The sequence below is a fragment of the Mastomys coucha genome, unplaced genomic scaffold (genome assembly GCF_008632895.1).
Source record: "Mastomys coucha isolate ucsf_1 unplaced genomic scaffold, UCSF_Mcou_1 pScaffold9, whole genome shotgun sequence".
Classification (NCBI taxonomy): Eukaryota; Metazoa; Chordata; class Mammalia; order Rodentia; family Muridae; genus Mastomys; species Mastomys coucha.
The window spans coordinates 7,376,963-7,399,141 of record NW_022196915.1 but is presented as its reverse complement, the minus strand read 5'-3'; the positions used below and the strand labels follow the sequence as shown (position 1 = coordinate 7,399,141).

At 40.5% G+C, this 22,179-nt stretch overlaps 1 protein-coding gene across 6 annotated transcripts in view; it reads left to right on the top strand.

The window, feature by feature from the left end:
• The first annotated feature begins 3,313 nt into the window (after window positions 1-3,313).
• Usp54 (ubiquitin specific peptidase 54) overlaps window positions 3,314-22,179 on the top strand; it is a 99,306-nt gene continuing 80,440 nt past the window's right edge. For 5 of the 6 annotated variants that reach the window (XM_031362084.1, XM_031362082.1, XM_031362081.1 and 2 more), the window contains exon 1: window positions 3,314-3,361. The gene's annotated coding sequence lies outside the window, so the exon portion shown is untranslated. Of the gene's footprint in view, window positions 3,362-16,192; window positions 16,355-22,179 lie in introns of those variants that run through there. The other variant, XM_031362079.1, reaches the window with a different exon arrangement.

Sequence of the window (22,179 nt, the reverse complement as noted above, 5' to 3'; positions counted from 1 at the left end):
AAAAAAAAAAAAAGAAAGAAAGAAAGAAAAAAGAAAATGAAGGTTCCTTTGATTTTCATGAAGCAATATCACGTGTAAAGTTACTGAAGAAATGGCTCAGCAGTTTAAGTACTTACGATCTTCAAAAGGACCAGAGTCTGGATGCCAGCAGCCATAACCATTTATAATCCCAGTTCCAGGGAATATGTTACCATCTTCTGGCTTCCTAGGGCATTAGGCATGAGTGTAGTGCACACACACACCTGCATGCAGACAAAACACTCATACCTATAACATAAAAAGAAAGAAGTCTAAAGTTACCAGAAACCAGAGTAAGCTTGGGAATATAAAAGCTTACATGGGGCTGGAGAGATGGCTCAGAAGTTAAAACACTTGTTGCTCTTGCCGAGGACTGGAGTTTAGTTAGTTCTAAGCACCCACACCATGGTTCACAACCACCTGTACTTCCAGAGGCACTCTGCACCAGTGAGGTGCATATACACACATGTAGGCACACATGAGATTGATACACACGTGTAGGCACAACAGTCATAGACATAAAAGGACTAAACAGGAGACCAGACAGAATCAAGAAAGAAGCAGGAGAAACTCGTGATAGTGACAGCGTGCTTGGTTCTGAGAGCACAGCAAGAAATGATCTAAAAGTTCCAGGGGATTAGTGACGTTCAGTCTAGTGCTTGAAGAAACCACGGAAGCACAATAGGAATGAGTGACAGTACCCTTATGTTGATATCCAACTTCGGGGCCTGGAACTCATTATGTAGACCAGGCTGGCCTTGAACTCATTAGAAATATGCCTGCCTCTGTCTCTTAAGTGTTAAAATGAAGTTTAATTTTTAAAATTGTTTTGACTACTAAATTATTCTTCTTTTTAGAGACCAGCCTGGACTACTTGGGATACTATCCCAAGAGGAAGGGAGAGAGAGAGAGAGAGAGAGAAAGAGAGAGAGAGAGAGAGAGACAGACAGAGACAGAGAGACAGACAGAGACAGATACAGAGAGAGAGACAGGCAGCTGTTTTTTTTTTTTTTTTTTCTTTTTTTTTTTTTGAGACAGGTTTTCTCTGTATAGCCCTGGCTGTCCTGGAACTCACTCTGTAGACCAGGCTGTCCTCGAACTCAGAAATCCGCCTGCCTCTGCCTCCCAAGTGCTGGGATTAAAAGCGTGCACCACCACTGCCTGGCTAGACTGCAACTCTTGTGAGGAACAGGCTAGCCCAGACCTTGTAGTGATTCTCCCGACTCTATCACCAACAGTCCACTATCTTTATTTTTACTGCAGTGTTGAGGGTTGAATTTAAGCCCTCACAAATACATTACTCTGTTTTAAAATTCAGGAGAAGCAATGTGTGGTGGTGCATGCCTTTAGTCCTAGCACTTGAGAGGCAGAGGCAGGTGGATCTCTGAGTTCAAGTCCAACTTGATCTACAGAGTGAGTTCCAGGACAGCCATAGCTATATAGTGAGTGAGACCTTGTCTCAAAAACAAAGGAACTCAAGAGAGTCCTTTTAGATAAGACTTTGTGATTCTAGTGGGTTCTAGTACGCACTAGTTTTTATATTATACAAGACTAGCTTTTGTTATTTACCTAGCCTCTGCGGCTATTGAGTTAGCAATTTCAAAGGTCTCTCCTTTATAAATCACATAGCCAGAATATCATCCTCTGGCTCTGGTAGAGTGCTCATTCGATACTATAGAGACAAAGTCTATGCTGTACAATATTGCACTTACTAGTGAGCTGCATGTGATTTCCGAGTTCATTAAACATTTCTGTTTGACTGAAATGTGGAATAAATACAAGATAAGTATTTTAAAGCTTTTCTTTACTCTTATTTTTTACATCATATGGATGTTTTGCCTACATGTCTGTGCACCTCATGCATGCAGTGTCTACAGAAGCTAGAATGCATTAGATCCTCTGGAACTGGAGTTGTTAGTTGAACCCTGGTCCTACCTAAGAGCTATACTCTTCACAAATATTCTTAACGGCTGAGATCTCTCTTCAGCCCCTAAACACTGGTTTCTGAAAAAAGTAAGGACAAAAAAAACCAATCTTGGATGAGTGTGGCATAGCAGGATTTTAGTTTCTAGTGCTTGGGAGCAGAGGCAGGCGATCTCTATGAATTCCAGGCTAGTCAGGGCGAGAGTGAGACCTTGTCTTAAAAATGAAATAGATTAATACTGATTACAAATTATTTTTAAGTTAATTTTCAGAGACATGTAGCTCTGGTTGTTCTGGAATTCACTCTGTAGACCAGGGTGGCCTTGCAAAGAGATCTACTTTTCTTTGCCTACCAAGTTCTGGGACTAAAGGCATGAGCCACCACACCTGGCCTGATTTGAAACTGAAGTGGTTAAAAATACTAGTGAAATTAATTTTGTTAATAAATGTATCAAGTGGAAAATTTAAGTTGTACACTGTGGTTAGTAGCTATGTTTTTACTTGACAGAACTAAATGCACCTTACGAAAACTACTCAAGGGCTTCTAGAGGTAAAAATTCTTCCCAATTTCTATTGTCCTGTTCATTCCCTGTGTTTCATCCCTCCTTGTTGACCAATGTTCCGTAAATTCCTTCTGCTTCCTAGGCTCGCTTTATTGGCATGGGAGCAGAGACTCTCCAGTAAGTCCAGGTTCAGAGGATGTAAGCCCAGGCCCGCAATCAACAAGTGCCAACTGTAGTCCTGTGAGATTTCCATTCGCATCCCACGGATAAATACCTAAAGGTGTTTCTTTCTTTCTTTCATTCTTGTTTGTGTGTGGGCCTGTGATTTACTTCCTATTTTGGTCTCGAAAATTGATGGGGCGGGGCACCTGAGATAAACTTCTACGAGGAAGCAAAGTAAGTTTGGCAGAGGGTAGAAAAAGAACAGATGAAAAATTCTTGAAGGTACCTCCAGAGGTGAGGAGGTAAATTTCGGGCCTACCCACTTCATCACCAGCAATTCGACAAGAAGGGAAAAATGTCAGGGGAACGGAACCGAAGGTAAACAGTTCTCAGTGTGACGAGGAAGGAAAGCAGACGCCCAAGTTGATTTCAGCAGAGAGCCTGCCACAATAACTGTCCGCGGCGGGAGCAGACCGCCGGCGTTCTTCCACTAGGTCAGAGCCGGTGGTCTTCGCCCGCGTCCCATCTCTAAATCTTTCCCAGCTCGCCCGGAGCTGCCTCGCCGCCGCCGCCGCCGCCATCTTACACATGACTATCGCGAGACAGCCTTAGCCGGTCCGTCGCCAGACTCACTTTCCAGCGAGTCTCTCTTCCACGGGTCTCGTCGGCGCCGAGGGAAGTATCGCGAGAGTTGGTTGCCTTGGCTCCCTGTAGCTATAGCAGCCGCGGCGGTTAAGGATGCGACGGCGGGAGCGGTGAGTGCGACACTCTCAGGGGGGCGGGGCCGGCGGAAACGGGGTGCAGGGGTAGCGCAGGGGGAGGGGGTGCGGAAGGTCGGGTCTCGGGGGACCTGCACCCCGGGGTGACGCGTTAGGAGGGACTGGCGTTCTGTGCGCGGCGGGACCGGGCGTCTTTCCGAGCTGGGGCAGCAGGGGCGGGTTGGCGCTGCACCGAGGTCCGGGGACAGGGGGCAGGGAGACCCGGGTGGACTTGGGCTCAAGGGGGCAGGTGTGGGAGCGGAGAGGGACGCGAGGGATGGAAGCTGGGAGGTTAGGGAGACTCAGAACCGGATCAGAGGAGCCAAGCTGCATCCGAAAGAAGTGGGAAGAAAATGGGGGTAATGTGCAGGAGAGGGTACCTTGAATGGGAGCAAAGAGTTGGGCCCACGTCGTGTTTTCACTGTTGAGGGTAGGATAGGAGTGCGGAAGAGAGCGAGGGTCAGGTTTTTGCAAACACTCCTTCCCTCCCTACTCCACCGAAGGCTGGGCTGGGCCACCGGGCCAGCACCTGACTCCTAAATGGTGTGGCGGGAATGGTGGCGTCCGGGAACCTTCCAGCTTTCCGTTCTCCTAGCCAAAGAGATAATCCAACGAACCAACACTCTGGACTTGTGAAAGGAGAAGTCTTGGTAAACTAGTATTAGTTGGAGAGTATCTTTTTAGCGTAGAGACTGTGAGTAGGATAAGTGATTGATTGCTGCTCTAAAATAAAGCGTGGGGTGGGGGCGGGAGAGAGACATTCTTTAGGGAAACAACCCACAGACCATGAGGTGTGCTTCCTCTGGAGCGTTTGGGAGCTGAAAGAGGGGGGTGTGTGTTCACAACACGTTTCTTCCCAAATTCATTCAAGTGTAGAATTCCTTTTCGATGTGCTCGTGAAATTATATATGCAGTGTAAAATCAGAAGAGACGATATGGCAAAAGAATGTACAATAAGACACTCAAACCTTTTACAAATAGAACTTAAAACTAAGAAAGTGTTTTTGTTGTTGCAGAAGGTTGAACACTCAATCTAGGGATAGTTTTAGTACCTTTCATAGAAACCATACTGTTTCCACAGTATGCCCATTCAGATTATCTTTGAAGAAATAGGTGAGGTTTTATTTTAAGAGACAGAATAAATTTTGATTACCTGGAAATAAAAGCAATCTTAAGGAATTAAAATTACTTAGGGAAAAAGAATTTACCCTCAGAATCTCAAGAGCTGTTTTCTGGTGTTGAGCTTGGACTTTTTGTCTGGCTAATTCATTTCTAGTGGAAATCATGGCTTCACCTCATGGGTAAAGATAACAAGCTTTCCAAAAAATTTTCCACTTTGTAGGTATAAATTTACAAAGGGTAACTTCTTTTGATTATGTAACCAGATTTTGCCATATTGAGATTCATTAAATTCATTAATTAGAATAATGGCTTTTAAATCCTTGAGCTGCTTAAATATAGTCATGAGTCCCACTTATTTGATGTGTATTAGAGGGAAACTTAGTTTGTGGTATTTGTAACTGAACTTAGTGCTTTTCTGGGACAAGGAAAAGCTTTATGTGGAAGTTGGACAATTTTCTGTAAGAGTTCAACAACAAGCTTTATGGAACCACTGTTGTGTATAGTATTATTTAAGGTGTTGAAGGGAAAAGGTTATGCCATACATCCATTCAACATTTGTTGAGACCTATTTTGTGTGGAAGACCTCAGAGTATAAAGGTAAAAGGTACAAAGCTCTGTGCCTTTAACTGCTTAGAGCCCACATGGCAGACAATAATGAGACATGAGGGTGATGAAGTGAGTGCACCATACTAACTGTGAGTACACCTTAAATCCCAGCCCTCAGGAGGCAGAGACAGGTGAATCTCTTGAGTTACAGACTCAGTGTGAGTTTCAGAACAGCCAAGGCTACACGGAGAAGCCCTGCATCCCCATGTCTCCCTCCCCCGCACCCCAATTATTTATTTATATATATATATATGTATAATATATGTATATATACATACACACACACATACATATATATATATATATATATATGAAATTAAGCAAATTCTAAACTATACTACACGAGTAAAATATTTTTCAGGAGAAGAAAACGTTATAATGGAAATTGAAGGAGGATTTTCTAGCTTGCTTCCTCACCTGCATCCCTTGAGATGGAATTGGTAGCCTGGGTCTTCCTGTACCAAACTTCTGAGTCACTGAGATTACAGATTGTGCAGGTATTAGTTTACAATCTAGTGGTCCATTAAATCTGTTCTTTTTTAAAAATAATGATTATTGACTCTTCTGCAGGGAGACAGAAGGCCAGGCAGTAATTGTCGTATACAACCTGTAGCCTAGTCTTTCAAGGTAAACATCACAACCTTTTTCTTTTTCTCTTTGTTCTGAAACGGGATCTCTCAAGATACAAATATCACATTTTTTGTTTTTCTTTGAGTCAATATTTTATATAGCCCAGGCTGGTCTGGAACTCTATGTAGCTAAAGATGGATTTGAACTTCTGATCTTCACCCAAGCTCTGGGATTATAGACATGCACTACCTCAGCAGGCAACTTAAAACATTCTTTTTTGTTTTTTTCGAGACAGGGTTTCTCTGTGTAGCCTTGGCTATCCTGGAACTCTGTAGACCAGGCTGGCCTCGAACTCAGAAATCCACCTGCCTCTGCCTCCCAAGTGCTGGGATTAAAGGCGTGTGCCACCACCACCCAGCCCAATTTACAGCATTCTTAAGTAACTAATAATAACATCCCACATCCATTAAGGTCATGTTCCATGCATGCCATCTCATCTGCAACACTGCAGCTGATACCTTAGGGTTTTCTTTTTTGCCACATACACACAGTTACCTAGGACCTTGCACAAGCATGGCCTTGAGTACCTGAGCTTTAAAAATAAGGATCAGGCTGGAGAGAGAGATGGCTCAACAGTGAAGATCATGGTCTGCACTTGCAGAGGACCTACGAGAGTACCACTTGTAACTCTAATTCTTTGCAATCTGATGCTCCCTCAGGCTTCTGCAGTCACTCCCATGCATGGCATACAGGCAGCTCACATGTAAATAGAGAAAATAAAAGTAAACCTTGAAAGTAAGGATAAGGAAATTAAAAAAATAACTCACAAAACCAAAATGAAGCTGGGATTGGTAGTGCATCCTTGTAATCCTATAATTTGGTAGGCAGAGGCAAGCTTGAGGCCAGCCTGGTCTACATAGTGTATTTCAGGCCAGTCAAGACCACATAGGGAGACCTCCAACTCAGAAGATTAAATGGCAGCAAAAGATAAGGAGGTATCAAAATGAAGTTGTTTAAGGTCATAGAGCTGGGACATGCCAGGTTAGGAATTACTTGGAAGTGATGTGATTCTTATTTTTTAAAATGAAAATGGCATAGTAGTACATGCCTGTAGTCCTGGTTACTCTGGGAGGTTGGGACAAGAGGATCACATAAGCCTAGAAGCTCCATACCAGCTTGTGTATAACCTGGGAGACAAGTCTCAAAGGAAAGGAGAAAACCTAGAGTCAGGTGAGCAAGATGGCTCAGTGAATAAGGCTTCATTCATTCAGTGAATATGGCTTTATGCTTGCAGCTAAGCATGAAGACCTGAGTTTGATTCTCAGAATCTATATTGTTTTGGGAGATTCCACAAAGTTATTCTCTGACTTCCACATATATATGTGGCATAGGTGTAGTTTTATCTTCCCCCAACTCTTGTGCTAGTAAACACACACAAAATGTTAGAAAATAGAGAAGACACATACACATAAAACCTAGACTTTAGTGATCTTGGTGGTATCATGCTTAGCCTAAGAAAAGGGTTTCAGTCGCAGCCCTGTAAGATACATAAAAAAAGTGTCTTTGTCCTGGACTCACTTCTTGGACCAGGTTGTCTCTACAAAGAATTCACAGTCTGTCTCTGCCTTCTCAGTGCTGGGATTAAAGGCATGTGCCACCACATGTGGCTAAAGAAAGATTTTTAAACTGGGTATGGTGCTCCATACCTTTAATCTGTGAGACAGAGGCAGGTGGATCTCTGTGAGTTGAGGCCAGCCTGGTATATATAGTGAGCTCCAGGACAGTCTAGGCTGTAGTGTGACCCTGTCTCAAAAGAAAGAAAGAAAAGAAGGAAGGAAGGAAGGAAGGAAGGGAGGAAGGAAGGAAAAGGAGCAGTCTTGAAATTGAGGTAGAGAGAGATTGAAGTTGAGATTGTCTAGGAGATCAAAATTTAGGGGGCCAGTGGGGAGAGCCTACATTTGTGGAAGGGGTATCTCTTCATAGGGTTTCCTCCCTCATACACACACACATACACACACACATACACACACACACATGCACACACACACATACACACACACACACACACTACGCATGAGAAACTAATTTGAATATTAGCATGATGTTAAATTCGAGGGTTTATATTGTTATACAGGGACTTGAATAAATTATATTCATGCTGTGTATAATTGTATAGGGAACTATGCTTGGGAAAATAGTTGTAACAAGAAATAATTAACATTTGCAAGCTCTCAGAAAATAATTGTTTTAGTAGTGGAAATGGTTATTTATTTATATTCATATGTGAGAAAATGATACTTTTTAAAAATTTAATTTTGTTTGTTTGAGTATTTTTGCCTGCAACTATGTGTATATACTACATGTGTGCCTGGTGCCTGTGGGAACCAGAAGTGGGCATCAGAGCCCATGAAACTAGAATTATAGATGCTTGTGAACACATTTAGGTCCTGGGAACTAAACCTGGGTCCTCTGTAAGAGCAGCAAGTATTTTTAATTGCTAAGCCATCTCTTTAATCCCAAATGTTACTTTTAAATTTAATACTCTTAAGAAATATTTTAGTGTTTGAGATAGACTCTCATTTAGCCTACTAGCTGAGGGTACCATGAACTCTTGATCTTGCCGCCTCCACGTCTCAAAAGTGTTGAGATTACAAGTATGTTCCACAATGCTGGCAGAAATTAAAATTTGTTTTTATCTTTTAAAGTTTGTGTTTGTTTTCATTTTTTAAAAAAAGATTTATTTTTATATGTGAGTTCACTGTAGCTGTACAGATGGTTGTGAGCCTTCATGTGGTTGTTGGGAATTGAATTTTTTAGGACCTCTACTCACTTCAGTTAACTCCAGTCACTCAGTCCCTGCTTGCTCCGGCCCAAAAATTAATTTATTATTATAAGAACACTGTAGCTGACTTAAGGCATACCAGAAGAGAGCATCAGATCTCATTACGGGTGGTTGTGAGCCACCATGTGGTTGCTGGGATTTGAACTCAGGACCTCTGGAAGGGCAGTCAGTGCTCTCACCTTCTGAGCCATCTTGCTAGCCTTTGTTTTCATTTTTGAAACAGGGTTTCCCTGTGCTTTGGCTGTACTGGAACTTTCTCTATAGACTAGGTTGTCCTTGAACTCACAGAGATCCATCTGCCTCTAACTTTGAGTGCCAAAGGCATGTGCTGGGCTTATTTTTTCATCTTTAAAAATTAAAATTGTGGGCTGGAGAGATAACTCACTGACTGCTCTTCCCAGAGGTCCTGAGTTCAATTCCCAGCAACCACATGGTGGCTCACGGTCATCTGTAATGAGATCTGATGCCGAAGACAGCTACAGTGTACTCACATACAAATAAATACATTTTAAAAAACTAAAAAGGTATCTATTTATTGTGTGAGTGTGCATGTCTGTGTGTGAGTACACGTGTGCCATGCTCATGTGTAGAGGTCATAGGACTATTGGGAGTTGAGACTTTCCTGTAACCTTGTGGGATCTGGGGTTAAAGCAAGCTAATCTAGTCCTGCAGCAAAGGGCCTCTACCCTCTGAGCTATCTCACTGGGCCTATTTTGCTTTTTGGTTTTTTCGGTTTTTTTTTGTTTTTGTTTTTGTTTTTTTTTGTTTTGTTTTGTTGTTGTTTTGTTTTTTTGAGGAAGGATTTCAGATACACAGGCTACCCTGAACTTAAAAGATAGCTGAGGTTAACTTTGTACTCGATCCTTCTCCTTCTGTCTCCCAGGGCTGGGATCACAGGGACTTACCATCACCTCTGCCTCTAAGGAATGTAACTAGACTAGACTCTAAGATAGTTAACTAAATATTTTTATATGGCAGTGCTTCCTTCTTGGTATACTTTCACAGATTTATGCATACATGTATACAGAAAGATAGACACATACATATACACACAAATCTGCTTTCATGGTTTTTACATTATCTTTTGTTCATGTATATGGGGTTTCATATAGAGATTAGAGAACAACTTGTGGAATTGCTTCTGTTCCTTCTACCATGTGGATTCTGTGGTTCAAACTTAGGTGATAGGCTTTAGTGGTAAGTGCCTTTACTTGTTGAGCCATCTTACTTGAAATTTTTAGTTAAAAATAAAAAATATATATGTATGTATGTATATATATATATACACACACACACATATAATTTTTAAAGATTTATGTGTATGGAAATTTTATCTATAGGTAAATATATATACCACATGTGTCCCTGGTGAGGTTAGAAGAGGGTATTGGATCTCCTGGAACTAGAATTACTTATGTTTGTGAGGCACCAAGTGAGGACTGGGAATAGAACTTGTTCCTTTGAAGAGAAACAAGTACTCTAAACTGCTAAGCCATCTCTCCAGCCCTGTGTGTGTGTGTGTGTGTGTGTGTGTGTGTGTGTGTGTGTATCACACACTCATATATATATATATATATATATATGTTTTATTTATTTTATGTATGTGAGTACACTGTTTCTTTCTTCAGACACACCAGAAGAGGGCGTTGGATCCCATCACTGTTGGTCATGAGCTATACCATGTGGTTGCTGGAAAATGAATTCAGGACCTCTAGAAGAGCACTCAGTGCTCTTAACCCGAGGTGTCTTTCTAGCCCTAATTGTATTATTATTATTATTTTTTCCGAGATAGGGTTTCTCTGTGTAGCCCTAGCTATCCTGGAACTCACTGTGTAGACCAGGCTGGCCTCGAACTCAGAAATCTGACTGCCTCTGCCTCCCAAGTCCTGGGATTGAAGGCGTGTGCCACCACTGCTCGGCTCCTAATTGTATTTTTTTTTAAAGATTTATTTATTTATTATATGTAAGTACACTGTAGCTGTCTTCAGATGCATCAGAAGAGGGCGTCAGATCTCATTATGGGTAGTTGTGAGCCACCATGTGGTTGCTGGGATTTGAACTCATGACCTTCCGAAGAGCAGTCGATGCTCTTCCCCACTGAGCCATCTCACCAGCCCCCTAATTGTATTTTTAAAGTACATTTATTCATGAATGTTTCTGCGTGGGTGTATGCATGCCATGGTGTGTTTGGAGAAGTTAAAGAACAACTTGCAGGACTCAGTTCTTTCCACATGTGCATTTGTACTCTGAGCTATCTAGTTGGCCAGAAATTAAAGTTTTATGTATCTGTAAATAGCTTTTTTGTTTTGTTTTTTTGAGACAAAGTTTCTTTTTGTAACAGTCCTGGCTGATTTGACATTTGTTTTGTAGTCCAGGCTGGCCTTGAACTCACAGAGATCTACCTGTCTCTCCCTCTTGAATGCTGGGATTAAAGATATGTGCCACCATGCCTCCTACCCATTTTTTTTTTTAATTATTTTAATCCACTGAGTCTGACTGGGTGGGGCCTATCCACATACTCATGGGTGTCAGCCTATCCAGTGGAGTGCAAGTTTACCTAGCAGGACCACACCCTTAAAGAAAACTGACCTCCTTCCCACAGAAGCCACCAACAGTCAATAGTTTCTGAGTTAGTAGTGGGGTACGGTGAGTCCCTACTTTTTCCAAGCTGGAATGTCAACTGGCCTGGTCTTGTGCTGGTCTTGTGTAGGCAACCACAGCTGCCTCAAGTTCATGAATGCAGTGGTCCTGTCCTGTCCAGAAGACAGCTTTCTCTGTGATCTCCTCAGTCTCTGGCTCTTAGAGTCTCAGTGGCCTGAGCCTTGTGGGGTGGGAGTAAGGTAGACATCCATTTGTGGCTGAGCACTGTGCAGGTACTTATTCTCTACTTTTTCCAAAATTTTTATGGAGAGAGGAATAAATGCTCTCAGGTAAGTTTAGGAGACCAGTGTTGTCAGGAGACTGGATAAAAGACAAAGTACAAGGGGCTGGAGAGATGGCTCGGCAGTTAAGAACATTGACTGCTCTTCCAGAGGTCCTGAGTTTAAATCCCAGCAACCATGTGGTGGCTCACAACCATCTGTAATGAGATCTCATACCCTCTTCTGGTATATCTGAAGACAGCTACAGTGTATTTATATATAATAAATAAATAAATCTTTAAAAAAAGACAAACTTACTACTGACTTCCCTTATTTTGTATTTATACATCCTACATAGGATAAAGGCATTCGGATCATTTATCTAAGTGTCTTTTATATCTGGGGTGTGTGTGTGTGTGTGTGTGTGTGTGTGTGTGTGTGTGTATGTATGTATGTATGTGTACACTACTGGGCCATTTTATCTTTTTTCTTTTTAAGTGGAGGGTTACAGATTTAGCTGGGCAAGGTGGTGATCTTTAATTCCAAGACTTGGGAGACAGAGGCAGGTAGATCTCTGCATTTGAGGTAAACCTATTCTACAAAGTGAGTTCTAGGACAGCCAGGGTTACACAGAGAAACCCTGTCTTGGAAGGAGAGAGAGACAGAGAGACAGAAGGAGAGAGACAGGGGCAGGGGGGAGAGGGAGGGAGGGAGGAGATACAAATTGAAGGTAAGTCAGTGGTGTGTTCTCATAAGTTGATTATTAAAGCAGTTCCCATCTGTATTGATTTTTCCTAATAGACTATGGGTAAAATGAGATTTTTTTCCTAACACTTTTCTAAGTAGTTAGCTATTTAGTCAAGGCTAGCCTGGACTCCAAAGCAAGTCTCAGGACAGCCAGGGCTGTTGCACAGAGAAACTCTGTCTGGAAAACACATGAGTTATTTTTGAGACATTGAGACATATTTCCAAGAAAAGTTTAGAGCAAAAGGACAAGCAGATACACAAATCCTTGAGAACTGAAAGAAACTTGTCCAGAAGATGGAGATGTTTGGCAGGGTTCAGTGATACATGGAGTGGTCCTCACATCCTACCCTTCTCAGGACAGCCTAGATGTACTTCTTTTCATTGCAACAGTCTTCTTCTTCTTTTTTTAATGCAATGTGCTCTTTTTTTTTTAAAGATTTATTTATTTATTATATGTAAGTACACTGTAGCTGTCTTCATTACATGAAGCCACCATGTGAGCCACCATGTGGTTGCTGGGATTTGAACTCATGACCTTTTGAAGAGCAGTTGGTGTTCTTTCCCGCTGAGCCATCTTACCAGCCCAAAACAGTCTTCTTTTGTTGTTTTGGAATTCTGAATTTTATTTCTGCTCCTCCAGGGAGTATGAAAGTACTAATTTTACACCATTTATTATTAAGAGGAAAAAACTGAAACAGTTAACCCTGCCTGGTAGATAAAGATGATGATTTCATTTTAAAGTTGAGTTTCTTCAAATTGAATTTTTACAGTTTTCTTTTTTCCTGTCTCTGTCTCTTGTTTCTGTCGTCCCCACCCCCCAACCCTCCTCTGAGATAAGGTCTCTCTACATAGCCCTGGATGTCCTGGAACCCCACTATGCCACTATGTAGAGCAGGCTGGTCTTGAATTCACAGATTTCACCTGTCTCTGCCTTCCAAGTGCTGGGTTAAAGATATGCACCATTATGCCCAGCACAAAAAGTATTCTTATGGGTGTGAGATGATGGATCATTTTATTATGAGTTTCATTTCCCTAATGAGTTCATTTCCCATCCTGAGATGCTCTTTGGTCATTTGTATATCTTACTTGATAAAATTTCCATTGCCCTTGTTCATCCTTATTTTTTCCCTTCTTTCCTATAACCTTATACTTCTGGGGTTTCCTCCCTCCCTTCTTTCCTTCCTTCCTTCCTTCCCTCCTTCCTTCCTTCCTTCCTTCTTTCCTTTATTTGAGACAGGGTTTCTCCGTGTAGCCCTGGCTGTCCTGGAACTTACTCTGTAAATCAGGCTGGCTTTGAACTCACTGATATCCACTTGCCTCTGCCTCCTGAGTGCTGGAATTAAAGGAGTGCATCACTGCCCAGCTTTATTTTTGAGGTTTTAAAAACATGTATTAATTTAATTTTATGTGCATTTGTGTGCCTGAGTGTATATATGTGAGTCATATACACACAGGAGCCTGTGAAGGATGGAAGCATCTAATACTTTGGGATTAGAATTATAGTTGTGAACCACCACAACTTGGTTTTGAGTACTGGGAACTGAATCCTGGTCTTCTCCAAGAGCAGTAGGTGCTCATAACCACTGAGCCATCTCTCCAACCCCTCTTGTCCATTTTCTTTGTTATGTTTTGTTGTAGAGTTGTTATAGTTCTCCACATGTTATACATATTAACCTCTTTTGTTGCTATTGTTTATTGTTTTGCTTTATAGAGACAGGGTCTCATTCAATAGCTTACACTGGCCTGGAACTCAGTGTATGGCCCAGGATGTCCTTGAACTCATTATGATACTTTTTTCTTTCTTCTTTTTTTTTTTTTTTTTTTTTTTTTTTTTTTTTTTTTTTGTTTTTGTTTTTCGAGACAGGGTTTCTCTGTGTAGCCCTGGCTACCCTGGAACTCACTCTGTAGACCAGACTGGCCTTAAACTCAGAAATCCGCCTGCCTCTGCCTCCCAAGTGCTGGGATCAAAGGTGTGCGCCACCACCGCCCAGCATGATACTTCTTTCTTAACTTCCTGAGTGTTGGAGTGCTCCTGAGTGCTATAAAGATATGTGCTATTGCACATGGCTGAATATAACCTTTTTTTTTTTGTTTTTAATTATATGAAAGTACACTGTAGCTGCCTTCAGACACACCAGAGGGCTTCAGATCTCATTACAGATGGTTGTGAGCCACCATTTGATTGCTGGGATTTGAACTCAGGACCTTCGGAAGAGCAGTCAGTTCTCTTAACTGCTGAGCCATCTCTTCAGCCCTGAATATAACCTTTTATCACATAAATTATTTGTAAATAATAGCTTTTATTTTATTGGTTACTTTTAAATCTTTTGCTTAATCTGTTATGCCCTTTGTATAGAAACTCATTTTTTGTTTTTAATATTTTACATATTAAAGATATGTAAAAAGAACCCTATAATAAGGATCCTTATATACACTATCTAGTATGTAAATACTTAGCTGCTCTTCTGATTACAAATCCTTTTTTTTTTTTAAAGATTTATTTATTATTATAAACAAGTACACAAGTACACTGTAGCTGTCTTCAGACACTCCAGAAGAGGGCGTCAGATCCCATTACAGGTGGTTGTGAGCCACCATGTGGTTGCTGGGGTTTGAACTCAGGACCTTCGGAAGAGCAGTCAGTGCTCTTAACCACTGAGCCATCTCACCAGCCCCCCCCTTTTTTTTTAAACATTCTTCTTCTTTTTTTAAAAAGATTTATTTATTTATATGTAAGTACACTGTAGCTGTTTTCAGACACACCAGAAGAGGGTATCAGATCTCATTACTGATGCTTGTGAGCCACCATGTGGTTGCTGGGAATTGAACTAAGGACCTACGGAAGAGCAGTCAATGCCCTTAACCACTGAACCATCTCACCAGCCCCACAAATCCTTTTTTATATCTCAAAGATAACCAAAGCTGTTGGTGCACATTTAAAATCCCAGCACTCTGGAGGTTAAGGCCAGAAGATGGGAAGTTCAGAGCCAACCATTGTCAGATCTTGTCTGAAAACAATCAAAAGATAACCAGTAGTGAATGTGATATTCTAGCTACTTAATCTTTAGATGGGCTGTTAGCCTGTTAGAAGTTTTTCCTGGCTGAAGTAAAATATTACAGAGGTCTTGTGAAGGAGGGCTAAGGTGAGAAAGGTTCTTGTTTTGTTTCAGGTTCAGAGTGTAGTCAGCAAGCACCACCCAGAGGCTGTTGTACATAATAGAAATATAGATATATCAGTTATTTGCTCTCCAATACTTCTGACTGAAGTTATTTAATACCACTGTTAGAACATTTTGAAATGAAATCAACTCTACTTATCTTTGGGCTAGGACTGTTCTGTTTTGTCCCTAAAGAGATGGGTATGACAGTAAATATTTTCTTAAGATGGTGAAACTGAGAGAAAACCTGGACGTATTTAGTTTTCACTGCATGTAGCACATTTGGCTGCCTTGGCTACTTTAGATTTGGGAACAGAGCAAATGGATGAATATGTAGTGGGTTTGGGAATGTGGCTCACTTTCTAGAATGTTTGTCTAGCATACAAGTCCAGGGTTTGATGCCCAGCACTACCTATATCCCTAGTAATTGGTAGGTGGAAGCAGGAAGATGAGAAACTAAAGGTCATTGTGTTGTACATCTTGAGTTCAAGGTTAGCTGGGTTACAGGAGACTTGACCTTATTGGAAGAAAAAGGAAAGAAAATATAGAAGAGCTATAATTCTCTCTTGAGGAATTTTTTTTTTTTGTAAAATCTGTAAGAAGCAGTGATTTTTTTTTAGTAAAGTAAAAATTATATAAAAATTTAGTAAAAATTATGGGACAAGCTGTTGAAATAGATAGTACTGTTTCCAGGATAATGGTGGTAGACCTGACTTCTTTGTAGCTAAATGTGAAGTTTTCTTGTGAGCCTGTACTAGCTGCAGCAGATGCAGTTACTGCTGCCATTGGTCCCTGAATTCAGTGGTATGAAGTGGCCAGAGCAGGAAATGATCCATGGCACTAGGCTGGTGTAAGGAAGGACTTGTGGCTCTAGCCACGTTGCTATGCAGGTTGTGGATGTTTCTTTAAGCATACAGAGACTGGCTTACTGGAGGAGGAGCTGTTTCTTAAGGACCAGGTGTGAGTCTGAAGTGATGACCTCATCGTTCTAACCAGACCTGCTCTAGACGCTGAGTGGATGCTTTTCTTATTACCCGTCCTACAGCTGGGAGAAACAGGACATGACTAAAACTTCAAGCAGTTTGTGAGTAGGGGGCAAAAAGCAGTGGGGGAAACTTTGAAATATGTGGATGCGAATGTCAAACTGAAAGTGACACACACTTATGCTTTCTCTAATCTGAGGACTGTGGAAAAGTGCATGAGAGATTGAGAAAAGCTTTGGTGGCTCTAACTTTTTTTCTAGTGGCTCTATCTATCTATCTATCTATCTATCTATCTATCTATCTATCTATTTGACAGAGTCTCAGCACTTAGTTAGACTGGAACTTGCTATGTAGACCAGGCCATCCTCAAACTCATAGTGATCTACCTTCCTCTATGCTGGGCTTAATGGTGTGTGCCATCAGCCTGGATTTAGTGGCTTTAAATGTGTGTGTGTGTGTGTGTGTGTGTGTGTGTGTGCCATGTAGTGCTTGTATAGGTTAGATAACTTGTGGAGTTGATGTTCTCTATCTTTATGTGGGCTCTAGAGATTGAATTAGGCCATCAGGTTTGTGTAGCAAGTGATTTTGCCAATTGAGCCATCTCACTGGACTAACTCTTATGTTACATTCAGAAGCTCAAGTAGGCCTTATAGCAGAGGTTTGTAATCCTAGCTATTCTGGAGGCCGAGGCAGAAGGATTGAAAGTTCAAGATCTGAATGACCTACATAGTTATTTTCAATAAGGGCCTTGGTGGTATAGTAGCATCCTGTCTCAAAATTAAAAGTCAGGGCTTAGAAAGTTTGGCTCAGTGGTTAAGAGAACTTACCTGCTCTTGCAAAAGACCCAAGTTTTGTTCCCAGCACCCCTTTTGGGCTGCTCATAACCACCTTTAACTCCAGCTCCAGGGCAAAGGTGATCTGACTATTAGCCTTTGAGGACACCAGTACCCATGAGCACATTCCCACATGCACACACATCGTATACATAGAATTTAAAATAATGAAAATAATAATATAAAAATAAGTAAAATAAATAGTAGGCATGGTGGCGCACACCTTTAATTCCAGTGCTCCAGAGGCAGAGATAGGTGGATCTCTATGGGTCCAAGGTCAGCCTGGTCTACAAAGGACAGCCAGGGCTCTAGTGCATAGATAAACCCTGTCTTGGAAAACAAAAAACAAAACAAAACAAAAAAAGTAAATTTAAAAAAGTAAATAAAAAGTCAAAGATGCTAAGGATGCCATCTCAGTGTTAAAGTGCTTGTTAGCATATGGAAGCCTTAAATTCAGTCCCTAGAATTGTTTTCCTCCTGTCCTTAAAAAAAAAAAAAAAAAAAAAAAAAAAAAAGCCAAGATCTCAAACACACAAGAAGGATGACAAAGAGCTGACTGGGCAGTAGTTCATGTGAACAGTGTCTGGGAAGTTGGAAGTTTGGTGACTCATGAGTATTCTGATGTAGCCATGGTTAGTCAGAAGCTGCTCATGCTCCGTGGCTGCTAAAAACAACTTCAGTTGTATTCCAGGAATTTATTCAGCATTAGTCCCTATGTATTTATTGTACTAGGTTAGACACATATCTGAGTGCTGGTATAAATAATACTGACAGAGTTAAGAGCATTCCAAGGAAGGTAGGTGGATTCGTAAGTACTTTGAAAACCATTTAGATAGGAAACAAAGATTTGTGATAGAGGTGGTAGAGAAAAAATTTAAAACTACAAAAAATTATATAACATCTACATCCCTCTACCCACAATTAACTATTTATCACCTTCATTTCATTTAATTTTTGAGACAGTCTGTTGGTAGAGTACCTGCTGGGAATTGGAACCAGGGCTTTGTACATTCTGGGCAAGCACTCCACCAACTGAGTGATAGCTCCACCTCTAGTTGGTAATTTCTTAATTTTGTTTTTCAAACTTTTTAATACTTGGTAGATAATATTTTGAATTTCTTGTTCTATGGCTATAAAATCTGACAAGAATTTTAAAGTTTTTAAAGCTGCGTGTACATGAACATACAATCCTTTAATCTCAGCACTTGGGAGATAGAGGCTGGCAAATCTCTGTGAAGATTCTAAGTTTGAGGCCAACATGGTCAGTGTATTTAATGGACACATAGTAATTGTACATATTTGTGGGTACAGTAACACATACAGTATATACATACAATGTAAGACAATCAAATCAGGGTAATTGGCCTATCTGTCATCTCAAATCTATGTCATTACTTTGTGCTGGTTAAAGGTGAGCTCTACCATGTGTGGCACTGTTTGTTTTTTTTTGTTCTTACTTACTATGTAATCCAGGGTAGCCTTTAACTTAGAATCTGTCTCTCAACTTTTCTAGTATAGATACAAACCAACATCATTACATCAGGTATAAATCTTATTTTCTATTCAATTCTCTAGAGTGTTTATATTACCAATCTGATATTAACCCTGCATTAGCTCAGAATCTGCAAGGGTATTGCTCTCTACAAGGTGACTTTCATTGTAGATAGGAGCTGAAAATTTGAGACTTCCCTGGTCTCCTGCACAGACCAAGGTGATATAAATTCAAGGATTCACCTCTTTAAGTTTTATAATTGGCTAGAATAACTCAATGAACTCAAGAAAGCATTTTTTTTTCAAGTGCTTCTGGCTTAATTTTAGCAAAAAGGTTCAAATCTGAAACCTCATGCAGAGGATGAAGTATGAGAGGGTTGTAAAGGCCAAGAACCTCTGTCCTGACAACTCCAGAAGGCCCAGGTCTATTGTCTAGTAGGTAAAGCCAGAGTCATGGGACAAGAAAGAACTTTATTGACAGCAAACTATAGGAAAAAAAATGTATCTTTCACACAAATTCTATCTCAGGCACAAAAGAGTTTTCAAGAAAGTCTAATTCATACCAGATTCAGTTGGGCTCTGTAATGATTACTAATTCTTCAAACACTTAATCCCTTTGTTTTGGTTTCCATCTTGTCTACTGGTCATCAGACATTTTAGATGTCCCTGCCTCCTGTAAACCTAAAGGACAATTAGAGATTGAATTGTTCTTTTGATGTTTTATATTATTATTCTACTCAGGCAAGATTGCCTTTTGGCTAATTATTTAGAGGGTGAGAAAAGACAGAAACAGACTTGATAATGCTGGGTGATGATTGTCCATTCATTAACTTTGTCCTTAGAACATAGTGTTTTCTTGTCATGTGAGTGTATACTACCAGCCTGGGCACTTCACTGTCTCAGTGTACAGCTTTTATCTGAGCCTCATTTTGTGACCATGATTAGATTGGCTGGCCACATGGAGATTATACTTAGTGTCTCGACTTCTCTAGTCCCAAGGTTGATATGTGGGTCAAATCTGCCACCATGTGATTGTTCTTTCCAATATTGCCCCCCTTAACATTGAAGTTGGTAAGGTACACATGTGAGTCAGTTGGCTAGCATAAACTCAGTGGATTCCACAAAAACAACAAAACAGTGCTAGATACTTGAATCATTGGGAAAATTCTAAAAATTTAGAGGTTTTTCTTCTAGGAATAAGTGATAAAGACAAATCAAGGTTCTTTTATTATGTAGCAGTGTTGGGATGAGTTCAAAACTTCTGAACTACTTTCAAAAGTTTTTATAGATTTTTTTCCAAGGTACTTCATTCCCATCTCTAGTCTACTTTTTATTAGTGAATCTTGAAAGTCTTTGTTTAGATATTAACACTATGCTTGGCTGTTAGTAGCTGTTCACTAATAAACATTTAATGAATAAAATATTTAAGATTGGGCTGGCAAGACGGCTCAGTGGGTAAAAGAGCTTGCAGTCAAGCCTGATGACCCAAGTTGATTCCCAGAACCCATGTAGTAGAAGAAGAGAAGTCCTCTGAACTCTACATGTGCACCATGACATGTATATGTGCACACACATACACATCTGACAGATAAATAACATGTTTAAGACATTTAATGGACAGATGGAAAGGTCAGCATTGGATTGTCTTAGAGGTTTTTTGTTTGTTTGTTTGTTTGTTTTTGAGACAGGGTCTTTCCTGTGTAGCCTTGGCTGTCTGGAACTCACTATGTAGACCAGGCTGGCCCTGAACTCACTGAGATCTGCCTGCCTCTGCCTCCCAAGTGCTAGGATTAAAGTCGTGCACCACCACTGCCCAACTTTACAGAGTTGTTTTAAAATCACACAGAATCAGTAGTTGCACCTTGTCTCTAGCTGGGTGGATCTTAGGATAGATACCAGACATCTACTAGTTCTGAAGTGAATGAAAATGGTTTCATTATAGAAGAGAAATATGACAGGCTACTATACTGTCAAGGCAGCAGCAAAAGAGTGGTTTTCAATTTGGGGGGGAGGGTATTTAAGCCTTTTCTGGGAAAAATTTAAATACTCATATTTTTTTCTAGGAAAGTCTCAGCAGGCATGCCTCACTTGTACATGGCTTAAAATGTGTTTATACTGGTATTCTAGAGCCTGTCATGTGAAGAGAGCTGACTATTACAAGAACAGTTGTGGGCCAATGCTGTCATCTCTTGGTGGTTGCTGATATTAATCACCTCAGTAGCTCCCTGTTTTTATGCTGGCTCCTTGCTGACCACTTGTCACAGGGTATAGTGGATTGTTTTCTGCTGCTTCAACCTTAGTCTTTTTATAATCTTCACTTACACTTCAAAATTTTTATATATATTTAAAACTTTTTTTTTTAATAGTCTCACTATTTAGTCTCATCTGGCCTTGAATTTATGATCCTTTGGACAAAACCTCCAAGTTCTGGGATTACTTGTGTATCCTACCACAGCCTATTCACTTTATTATTTTTTGTTCTTTTAAAATATCTTAGGACTGGAGAGATGGCTCAGTTGTTAAGAGCACTGGCTGTTCCTCTAGAGGTCATGAGTTCAATTCCCAGCAACCACATGGTGGCTCACAACCATCTATAATTGGATCTGATGCCCTCTTCTAGTGTGTCAACAACAGCATGCTCACATATAAACAAACAAACAGACCTTTTAAAAGTATCTTTATTGGGACTGAAAAGATGGCTTAGCGGTTAAGAGCATTGGCTGCTCTTCCAGATGTGGGTTAAATTCCCAGCACCTACATTGGTAGCTCACAACTGTTTGAAACTCCAGTTCCAGGGGATCTGACACCCTCACACAGATAAGTGTATAGGCAAAACACCAATGCACATAAAAGAAAATAAATTTTTTTAAAAAAATCTATTATTATTATTAATTATTATTATTATTGGTGTGTGTGTGTGTCTGTTTGTACACAGGCATACATGCTGTAGAGTCTGTATAGAGGTTAGTAAACAGCTTGCTAGGATTGATTCTCTTTCTATCATATGGGCTCCAGATATTGAACTTAGGTCATTAGGCTTGGGAGCAAGTGCTTTTATACAAGCCACCTTACTGGCCTCTCTTTCCCTCTCTTTTCTTTCCCTTCCTTCCTTCCTTTCTTTTTTTTTTTTTTAAGATTTATTTATTTATTATATGAAAGTACACTGTAGCTGCCTTCAGACACACCAGAGGGCATCAGATCTCATTATGGGTGGTTGTGAACCACCATGTGGCTGCTAGAATTTGAACTCAGTACCCCTGGAAGAGCAGTCAGTGCTCTTAACCGCTGAGCCATCTCTCCAGCCCCAGTGCTTGATTTCTTTCTTTCTTTCTTTTTTTTTTTTCGAGACAGTGTTTCTCTGTATAGCCCTGGCTGTCCTGGAACTCACTCCGTAGACCAGACTGGCCTCGAACTCAGAAATCTACCTGCCTCTGCCTCCTAAGTGCTGGGATTAAAGGCGTGTGCCACCACCACCCGGCTTTTATTTATTTTTTTATATATATACATATATATACATACACACACATACATATATATGTATGTACGTACATACATACATATATATATTTGGTTAGTGTTTGATTTTTTTTTTTTTTTTTTTT